Source organism: Sceloporus occidentalis, unplaced genomic scaffold, assembly GCF_023333645.1.
Source record: "Sceloporus occidentalis isolate IW3139 unplaced genomic scaffold, rSceOcc1.0.p SCAF_334, whole genome shotgun sequence".
In the NCBI taxonomy this organism is placed as follows: domain Eukaryota; kingdom Metazoa; phylum Chordata; class Lepidosauria; order Squamata; family Phrynosomatidae; genus Sceloporus; species Sceloporus occidentalis.
In genome coordinates this window covers 158,166-169,314 of record NW_028317314.1, presented here as the reverse complement: position 1 = coordinate 169,314, position 11,149 = coordinate 158,166, and the positions used below count along the sequence as shown (strand labels likewise).

Here is an 11,149-nt window from a genome sequence, read left to right as displayed (position 1 = left end):
TCACATACTTTGTACTTCAGGTGTGAAATTACAGCTCCTGGTATATGTTGCTGTCACACAACACCCAGATATGTGTCCAGCAACATCTCCTGAGTACATTGATACCCCACATGCATGGGTTTGTCAGATTGTTTGGGGGCAAAAGGGCCACATTTGGAACATGAGCAATTCAAATTCAGTAGGAATTTTACATCTGGGTAAAGAAAAATGCTTGTACCCAACTATCAGTAGGGACAGGTTACAAGAAAGCCTGGCCTATCTCCAAGAAGGGATTTGATCTAGCACCTTAAGTGGTCCCTCATGCCACGGAATGGACACAGGGGTCACTTGACAGTGCAAATAAAAACGCTTAAAAATGGTGGAGCAAATAAAAGCTAAAAAACAGTAAATGTAACAAAAAATTAAAAAAAAATACAAAAATGGAGCAGGAACAAAAAAAAAATTAAAAATGGGAAACTGTGTGATACAGCTTGAAGCAGTCACCGACACAGAGTGCAGGTTTTCCAGGGCAATCTGGACAGTAAAATGTGGTGTCCTTTCTTTGCCCCCTGCTGTAGCATACCCTGCATCTCTTTTGGGGATTCTGCTTCTTTGCTGTAGGGGGGATTTTAAAAATAAAATGGGTAGCCCCAATTCTGTTGGTTCCCATCACTACTTGGGGACCAGGTGCATCACGGTACAAGATACCTGAAATTACTTCGAGCTGAAACTGCAAAAAAGACAGCTTCAGCCCAGTGTCTGCTTTTTTGTGCAGCAAAAAAGCATTATAGGTTGCAATTTGCATTAGATAAATTGCAACCTTCTTGTACCAGGCCTTTGTCTTCCTCATAATGAGGTAGGGCTGTAGGAGTTGATCTGACTGATGCACACTGGCTTTGTAGTGACCCCAGCTCTGCCACGGACAGAAACCTCCACGGTTCTCTCATCGTGGATGGTGCTCAGCATGCACACCTCTTTTCTGTCCTTGAACTTCAATGCCAAAAGCTCCTCTTGGCGTAGAGCTGAGGTCTCCCCCTTTCCTAGCCGGGTTCGTACCAGGCGTTGTGGGAAACCCAAGCGGTTCTTTTTTATAGAACCGCAAGCTACCGTATCGAAACAATACAGCAGCTTGAACAAAGGGACGCTTGTATAGAAGTTATCTACATACAAGTGGTAGCCTTTGTTCATAAGGGGGAATATTAGGTCCCAAACAATCTTGGCACTGGTGCCCAGATGATCTGGGCAACCTGGAGGGTCAAGGTAGCTATCCTTACCCTCGTATACCCGGAAGGCATGAGTATATCCCGTCTCGCTCTCGCAGAGCTTATACACCTTCACTCCATACCTGGAGCGCTTGGAAGGAATATACTGCTTGAATCCCAACCTTCCTTTATATTTCATTAGGGATTCATCCACGCAGATATTCTTTCCAGGTGTATAAACCTCTGGAAACCTGGCAGCGAGATGGGTAATCAGGGGGCGGATTTTGTACAGCCTATCAAACTGGGGGTCCTCCTTAGGGGGGCACAGGCTGTTGTCGCTAAAATGCATGAAACGAAGAATCATTTCATACCTTTGCCTAGTTATAGTTTGGGCAAAAATGGGGGTACTAAAGATGGGGCTGGTGCTCCAGTAGGAGCGGATGGAGGGCTTTTTTATAATGCCCATTAACATTGTGAGTGCCCAGAATTTAAGAAATTCTGGCACGTCAATGGGAGTCCATGGCTGTTTTGCCCAAAAAGAATTAGGGCTAGCAGCACGGTGCTGCTGGGCATAAATGTTTGTTTGTGTGACAATGTCTCCCAAGACATCGTCTCCCAAAAAAACCTGCACAAATTGCAGTGGAGTGAATCCTGTAACATCAATATTGATGCCAGGAATTCCAGAAAAAGGAGGGATAGCTGGCTTGTACCTATTAGGCGCTACCCATGCCTCTGGTGCACTGCCACGACTACGTGTGGTAGGCGTCCTAACAGCCACAGATACATCACTAGATGTATCTGTGAACTGACCAACGTCAAAATCTGACGCTGTATCAGTGGCCTCAGAATCTGTGGCCAAAAAGGCATACGCCTCCTCAGCCGTATACCGCTGCATGGTAAGAATTGCAGCAAAAATAGTGGGGAAGGAAAGGGTTAATGGCTATAATAAAAAATAAAAAAAAACCTAAAAAAATGTAAAAAAAAGTAAAAAAACATGTAAAAAAACATGTAAAAAAAAAACAAACCCAAAAACAATTGCCACTATGCAAGATCACTGTTTATGCAGTGATCAATGGCAATGAAGGGGTTAATATTATATGGGTGGCTCTTATAAGAGCCTTTGGATCAATATATATATATTTTTATTAGGGAATACCTGAAATACCAGAACACACCGATCTGTCTCTCTCCCTCACTAGAAGCAAGTGAAGGAGGGGGGCAGATCCAATACTGATCAAAGGCAATGTTTAGAAAACATTGCCTTTGATTTATCAAATCATGATCACTCTTATGAGTGATCTGACCACTAGGGGTGTTATTCACTGGATGTCCATGACATCCAGCAACACCCCCCCGATGATGTCAGCAGGCTCCGCCCCCCGGCTTGATGGGCGCCGCCATCTTGAAACACCGCGTGTGTTTCAGTGACGTGCCCGGACCGGCAATTGTCACGAAGGGGTTAATCACTTTACCCTCTATTCCATTAGAACTGTGCTGTAGCTCAAAGAACAAAGGCTTGCAGAAGTGTATTTAGGTTATTCTGAGAGGATGTTGCAAACTTACCATACTATCCTAGGACTAGATATGATCATCATCTGCAGCGGCACTAAAATAATTCTCCATTTGTGAAAAACAAAAACACACTCATTTCATGCAACAACATTTATTTAAAACAAGAAATAACTCAGAATGTGACCCTTACTACCGATTTCAGTCAATAAGATCAGGTCCAGACCAATATGTCCACTTAATGATAGGTAGTATTACAAGGCTTCCTCTGCAGGAATGCCATATGAAAGCCAGCATCCTTTGTATTCAGAATTAGGAAGGACTGACATACACGGACACATGTTGGTACAAGCAGTGAATTCATTTATATGTAGAACTGCTGAGTGATCTGGTTGCCGGTGACTGCTATTAATGCAGGCAGTTTCCTTGATGAAGTATAACCTGAAGTCTGAGCTTCTCTTTTAACTTGATTTAACCTGTCAGGGACATTCAACTGATGATAATGGTGATCTTTTGAGATGTGTGGTCTTGTATTGCAGATGCTATGGTCAATAGTACTTAAAGTGGTTAGCTATTTCTGTAACATGACTCTATCAACAAGACTTAGGGTCAGGCCTATAGTTCGATGTTCCTGTCAACTTGTTGAGAATTTTATGATGGATTCTACACTGGCATTTACAAATACATAGACAAAGAATATAGATGATCTTAATGACTGCTTGGCAAAGCCAGTCCTACCATAAAGGCAAACGACAAGGTGACTAGGGCACTGATCTGCTGGGGCCACCAATATGATGTATTCCTGTATGTTAGCTTAGGTCCTGTAGAAACCCATGAATCAATTCTGGTGCTAGGTATTATTATTTTTTATTTATATAGCGCCAGCAATCTATGCAGCGCTTAATACTATACATAAATTCAAGGGGTATGACAAGACGAGAATTGACAGACTAAGACAAACCGATAAAAAATTTCTACTCTGTGGAACAAAGCAGGAGACAAAAAAAAAGAACATTTCTTGGACAGAAAGTTACGAGAGCGCTTAGACTTACTATTTAGTGCTTGGGGTCCAACAACGGCGTAATTTACCTCTAGATGAGGTTAGAGTGTTATAGTTATTAATATGAACATTGATTTTGTTTGCCCAAGAAAAGATTTGTTTGCAGTTTCCACTGGATTTGATGTTGTTTGTAGATGTTGACTTTGGGGATGAAAAATGCTTGAATTTTGTGAGATTAAGTATGTGTGGATATATACACGCAAGAATTGGACTTGTTCTGTAGTATTAATAGGAATATAATATTTTTGTTAAGTTTTACAGAGGAAAGACGATTTTCGTTCTTTTATTTCTGGAGCGGCCGGATAAGAGCCTGACCTGCCTTTCACCCGACCAAAACTCTCTTCATGTTTGCCTTCCACAACAAGGTAAACAATGTCAATAATTGTAGTACGCTTTCTACATTACTTAATTATTACAATGGTTGGTCTAAAGACTCTCTCCTCTTTATTGAGTTATGTCCTTAAACAGAATAAATCACTATAATAAATGCAATGGGAGTAAGCATTGACTAGGTTTCCTATATGCACTTCTTCATTGAAGGTAGTCGATCAGACAGGGTGAATTACTTTTAAACTGTACCTTTGCTCTCATGGTTGTGCTTCTCCCTGAATGTAACATTAGCCTTCTATACCCCATGATCTTTTCAATCAATTTATTGAGCTACTAATTAATGTAGGAAATATATTATACACATCTATGTCAGGATCATATTTTATAACAAATGGAGAGTGGTGACTTGGAGGTAATGCTTCTTGGTGGTCTCTGGTCCTACCTGGCAGTATGAATAGTGTAATGATGTATAGTGTAGTGATGTTCAGTATGATTATATGGTTACAAGCTGTCAGTACTTACTATACATATATTTACTGATACAGTTAAAAAAAACCCAACAATTTTTAAGATTTTTTTTTATATCGTTTCTGTTAACGAAATTTCATATGAATGTCCGATAATGAGGAGGACACCCATGATGAAACAAATGAAAACTAAGCTATAAGTGCCAAATTTTTGTTTGGATTTTGTTTTCCCCAGTCATGTTCTCTCAATGTCTCTCTACCTTCTCGATCTCTTTTTCCACAGCTCCGCATCTTCTTCTCTGCTTCTTCAAATTTTTTGTGTTCTTCGCATCTTCATTCTTCTTTCTTCTCCAGTCATTCACTTCTCACAATTATTCACTGCGTTACTCTGGCCTCCTGGAGAGATATTACAATTTCCAAATTATTTAACAGTTATATAGGCTGAAAAAAGACATGCGTCCATCAAGTTTATGACTGTTATTGCCAGGGGCTCCGCAACTGCAACAGCTGGTCTGTGCCATCATTGCCCTCAAACAACTTGTCTGTTGCTTTTTTGTCTGTGCCTTATTGAACCCTTGCCCCCCTTCCAAAATACACTCTGTCACACATATGTAAACACACATTACACAAATTTCACCCACTTACTTATACTTACTAACACACACATACACATTCATTCTAACACACATCTCACCCGCTTACACATACATGCTCACACACACGCAATTACACATCCTTGCTCACACACACCCAATTACACATGCGTGCTTATGCACACACACACAGTTACACATCCATTCTCTCACGCACAATTACACATCCATGCTCGCACACATACATATATAAATAAATGCAAACCTATAAACATAGTTTACATGTAGTTACGCCATTGGTTATTGCTTACCCCTGCATAAAAATATCCTTATCCTTGAGTATTTGGGTTTTAATGGATAAGTGTAAAGATCACCAGTCTACCAATAGGTAGTGTGAAGCTTTATAGAAGTTTCAGTCCCATGGAAAACATGGTCTACATGGTCACCATACCGCAAGCTGCTAATTCTATTGTAAACCTACTAATAGGAGTTATCCTGATATACATGTGTATAATATTACATGTATTAATTACTAGCTAAATAATTTGATTATTAACTACTGGAATTTAATGTCAACTTGCCCACACATACATATATAATTATTTGAACATGTGGCAATTATTTATCTCACTTTTGCTAATTTACGTTTTTCTTATTACAGACCATTTTTTAATGTTTAATACATTTGGGTCGACTCAGTTTAAACATATTTTCCTAAAATGGGCAATAACGTAGCCCTATAACATCTTAAAAACAACAATACCCCAATCAATGTCTCACTTATAAAGTATACTTCATCAATAGAGGCTTATTAAATCACTAACCTCTGTCTGCCCTACAATAAAAATGGATACCTTTGTTGCGTGTTTTCAACAAATCCCACTAAATATACATGAAAACCATCATTTTTCATAAGAAGAACAGAAAATCACAGTGATTTTATGGTATAATATGACAACAAACATCCTGAGGCACGAGGCATTACACGGGCTGTCTGTCTGGCCTTCTAGTCATGGATGTGTAGAAAAAACATCTGGCACAGACTTTTAAGGACAGAGAGTCTTAACATTAATTTTCCGAGTTCCTTGAAACACACACTGTATGTTTTTCAGGATTTCCTTAGACGAGAATCGGGGTTCAATCACTGCGTTTCCACTCTTTGCTAATGAAAGCCATGTGCACTTGGTTGGAAACAAGCTTTTGTGAAAAGACAATCCCATAACATACCAAGTTCTTGTCATTAATAGACTAAAATATACACTATATACAGGAATATTGATTATTTTTTAATTAGAGGACAAATCAACAGCTAAATGAGTTTGGTTCACGGCAGCCATATCTTTATACCACTTTGACGTGTATTTTTTTTTTGTTGCCTCCTCTTACTTAAGTTTCCTGTACATGAAACAAACTAATTGAGTGTATTGTTCAACATGAAACATGTATAGTGATCAATATTTCAACTTATTCACATTAGTACTCTCTGAGTGGGGTAGGAAAGCTGACTGTAGTGGGTCAGCCAACTGGAGCTGAGCCAGACTCAGGCCAAGTTGTGCAGCACACAGACACAGAAATGCAGAATTTACAATTTCTTCTGATTACCAGAAACACTATTATGAAAATTAGTGTTGTTGTTAATGCTGTAGACGCTCATATTCAGCAAAGGTTCTGAGGTCTTCAAAATGAGGCACAAAAGTAGAGTAAAAAAGGATTTGGATAGCTAAGAGGGACTGGCCAAACTAAACGGAAAACGGGGAAGCATGATTATTTGCAAAAAGCCCACGTTATGCGAAAAATGATACTGCTGTAATATCTAGACCAGCATATTTCTTTATGAAAGTGGAACATATGAATATTATCCAAGATGTCATAATCTAAAATTAGAGGATCAGAGGCTTAGCTGTAATGTAATGGCATCTTACTTAACTGAGAGGGTGGTAGATAAGTATAACGGCATCCCAGCAGAAGTGGTAAAGGCTAATACAGTGAGGGAATGTAAAAATGCACGGGATACGCAAATGGCTATCTGGAATCTAAGATGAAAACAATGACTAAATACGGTTTGAATCCTTCCATCAGGAAAAATGGGCAGACTATATGGGGTAAATAACCCCCTGCAGGGCCGGCCCAAGACATAATGCCCAGACCTGTTCACTCGGCAACTCATAAAATGAACTCCCTGCCTTATATAGGTCAGGGGCTGCGATTAAGATCCCTTAGTCTTTGCTGATAATTTTTATCCTGCAAACCATTTACTATTATAGACAGCCTACTCTGAACTCCCTCCAATGCGTCAATATCTTTCTGGATATGAGGTCTCCAGAAAAATACTCTAGGTGAGGTCTGAGCAGGGAGCCACCTACCTCTTCCCGCTATCACAGGGGTTCTCAAACTGCGGCCCTCCAGCTGCTGCAGGACTACATCTCCCATACACCTCAGCCAGCCCCTTAGCTGAAGGAGCATTATGGGAGATGTAGTCCTGCAGCAGCTGGAGGGCCGCAGTTTGAGAACCCCTGCGCTATCAATACCTCTAGATGTACAACCCAGCAGCCGGTCTACTTAGAAATATCCGGCATCCTGTGAAGATACCCTGCTTGGATGATCTTCATGGTTCACTGATGATTGGGTCTGGGCAGATTTGATATATTGATATCATTTATGGGCAGTATCTGCCTTAAGAAACTTAGATCTTCTGGTCTGTATGCAAGATGCCATGCTATTCCTTCATATATGCACTTGCATGATATCAGCAGACTGCAAAAAAGGTTAGGCATTTCAAGGGTGAGATTTTTGGGTGGATTCATGATTTTCTGTTGCACAACTTGAGAAAATGATCAATTGTTTTGTGATGCTCACAAACCTTTAGTGAACAGTCTGAGATGAAAAACAAATATCTCGAGCCAACTAGGACCTTAGTGAACGCATGGAAATGCATGTGACTTATATGTTGCTTTCTAAGCTGTTCTGCTTCTGTCGGTTTCTCTGTGATTCATTTGTACTTCAGCTTGTTAAAGGAAGTCATAATGAGTCTGTCTCCATTCACAGAGATGTCAGGTGCCTGGGACTTCTGAATATCTAAATGCTGCAGGTGCATGTTCTTGTGACAGTTCTTTGCACAGACGCATCTTTCACCATGGCCATCATGGACAATGAACCTAATGAGCTCATCTAAATGCCTGTGTATTGTCTGTTAACCCTTTTTAACTTTCTAACTTCAGGTTACTTAACATAGAAATATATATTTTTTGCCAGCGGGAAAATATTTAAAAGCGACAGTTTGTATATGAAGCTCAAGTGGATATTCGCAGAGTGGAACATTTTTTACGCATGAAGCTCAGGTGCTATGCAAATTATTTCTTTGGAACACATGGTATGATAAGGGTTAAAAAGTATGAAATGATACAATGTCATAAATTGCAAGTTCCTTTGAGCATTTTGTTTCTGTATGTCCAATTTGTTATGTTATGCCCTACTTGTTATATCTGTTGTTAACCCCTTTTGTACAGTGCTGTGGAATATGATGGTGCTATATAAAACAAAGTAATAATTTGCGTAACTTTACATATGAAATATACTCTCCTTGTTTTCAAGCTTTTGCTCCACGGCAATTCTGGCACTGATGCTTTTCCAGTAATTCCTTCTATAAAAAAATAGCACAATATTCATTTAGAAAACAACAAACTGGCGTAAAAAGAAATCACATAGAAATATTTTCTGTATAAAAAAAAAATAGGTTGAAGAATGAGGACAGTTCTGCCAATCTGCTTTTTTTTTTTGTATATAGTGGATATGCCAGGTCTACGGTTCCCACAGTGACCTGTTACTGGTCTGTTACATAAACCAGCAGTCTTCGGATTGGCTGCTTCAGAATGGAGCACTGAGAAATCAATAGCTTTGGGATGGAGCTGGTTCTGCTGAATACTTCAAGCACTCAGACGCATCATTCATTAACACAGAGCAGGCTGTGCTTAACATGACTCACTAAAGCAAGTGAACATTCGCAAGGAAGACGAGGAAAAGACAAATATGTGTCAAATCAAGTCTTACTTTCAATTCTAACAGAATCAGGACTCGGGAGACACATTATACTATTCATCCAACTTATTTTTTTTTTTTTTTGCTAAATCAGCTTTTTTAAATCCTGGGTCTGTGTATTCCAAGCTCTGTTTTTTAATTGGGTTTATTATGTGTCTGATTCTGTACTCCAATATGCTTCTAGCAAGTCTCGTGGCAATCCTGTTGGCACGTACTAGTCATGCCATGCGCTTCTTGAGTGGTGAGTATAACAAAGTGGGCTACACCGAGCCAAAGTTGGCTTTAGAACTTTAAAAACTATAGTCAGGTGCATGTGGTGACATTTTCCTTATGGCATATATAACATATATAATATATAACATATATAACACTGCTAGATGTTGTTGGGGGGGGGAGTCGATTGATAACATTATCCATTTTTTCATGACATGTATTTGTCCGGTTGCTGACCAGCACAATGATTATCCTGTAGGACATGGGGTGTATAAATGATTAACTGATTCCATTCTGTGAGTTTATATGTTGTCCCACCTATTGCTGAGCAGCACTTTTTATGGGCTGATCAGACTGAGCAACATGTGAAATGTATATGTGTCCTGGAAAAAAAAACAACTAATGAGTGATTGTCGTTGTTGTTTTATAATTGTATTTGGTCCATTATCTTCTCTTTCATTTGATTTTATACATAAGGGTCAGGTTTATGCTCACTGAACTGGTTACAAAGTTTTCATGATAACAGCAGATGTTGAAAAGTCACGTGGACAATGTAAAGACTACAAGATACAATTCAGTTAACTGTGGAATTTGTGCTACATAGTATAGAATTCATAAAGTAAAATATCACTGTAAAGTGAAAAAAACACAAAAGTAACATAACACTTTGTGGGGGAGGGGGTCTGTCTGTGTATCTTCAGAGACCTGGAGTCTGTTAAGCAGCATCGTTACTAAACCACAATTATCCTTTTTATCATGTTTACTTTATGCCTGTCATTCTCTAAATCCTGACTTCTAGACAAGAGCCTGAATTCTGCCTATGACACGTTAACTAGACTAATAACATGCAATTATTAAGAGGACAATATAAAAAGTCCCTATGCCGGTTGTCATGCCTTTTAGCCGAACTAGAGTGTAAATATTTTAACATGTTTAAAGATCATTAAGTTACTTTCTACAACATACCTGATTTATACCATTAATACACAATGTGTTATACTAAAAGTAATACCAAGTACTTACCAATGACTGTAGCATCACATGATCAGATTACCAGACCCAACTTAAAAGCATTAAAATGGAGTAGAATGATTTAACCCTTTGAGTAATGATCATAGTAGAACATTTGTATAATCCATTCTACAACCCTCAAACATCCAAGTGTTTAAAAATGTGTTCTATATCTCAAAAAAAATCAGAATGTGTAATGTGTTTGCAGAAGGAAATAAAAAAGAAAAGATGTTCCAGGTATCCTATGACTGATGGAATTGCGAAAGTAAATTAACTCTTTCAGCGCCTGTGGAAAAGCCCAATAAGACTGAGCATGCGTTCCCATTCTAAACTTGACATTTGAATTAGAACAGTTTCTAGCGGATTCTGTAACTGAATTTCTTCCTAGGAATGAACAATATCAGTTCTTTTTAAAAAATATTAATGAATAAGACAGTGTTTAGAACATGTGCAAAAATAGGATCATTTATCTTATGGGGCTTGCGTTATACACTGTTCAAGCTGAAATCTTACTGGTACTTTTTTATGTTTTTGTCATTTGTAAAAAAAAAATACCATGCATTTGTTTTGCACTTTAGTGCATTTTTTATACTACATTACAAATTTTGTTTATTAGACTAAACAATGAGATAATAAGAATTTAATGAAATACTGTTATATTGAAATGTATTAATTAATAAACTGTGTAATGAGGAATGACTGAAGACTGATGTCAGATCCAATTTTAAAATAAATTTGGCAAGCTCACAA

At 38.6% G+C, this 11,149-nt stretch overlaps 1 non-coding gene across 1 annotated transcript; it reads right to left on the bottom strand.

Moving 5' to 3' along the window:
* Positions 1-209: 209 nt before the first annotated feature.
* Positions 210-339, bottom strand: LOC149274389 (small nucleolar RNA SNORA35). The gene has a single exon (XR_016279431.1). It is a non-coding gene; the product is annotated as a small nucleolar RNA SNORA35 (small nucleolar RNA).
* Between the last annotated feature and the right edge of the window lie 10,810 nt (positions 340-11,149).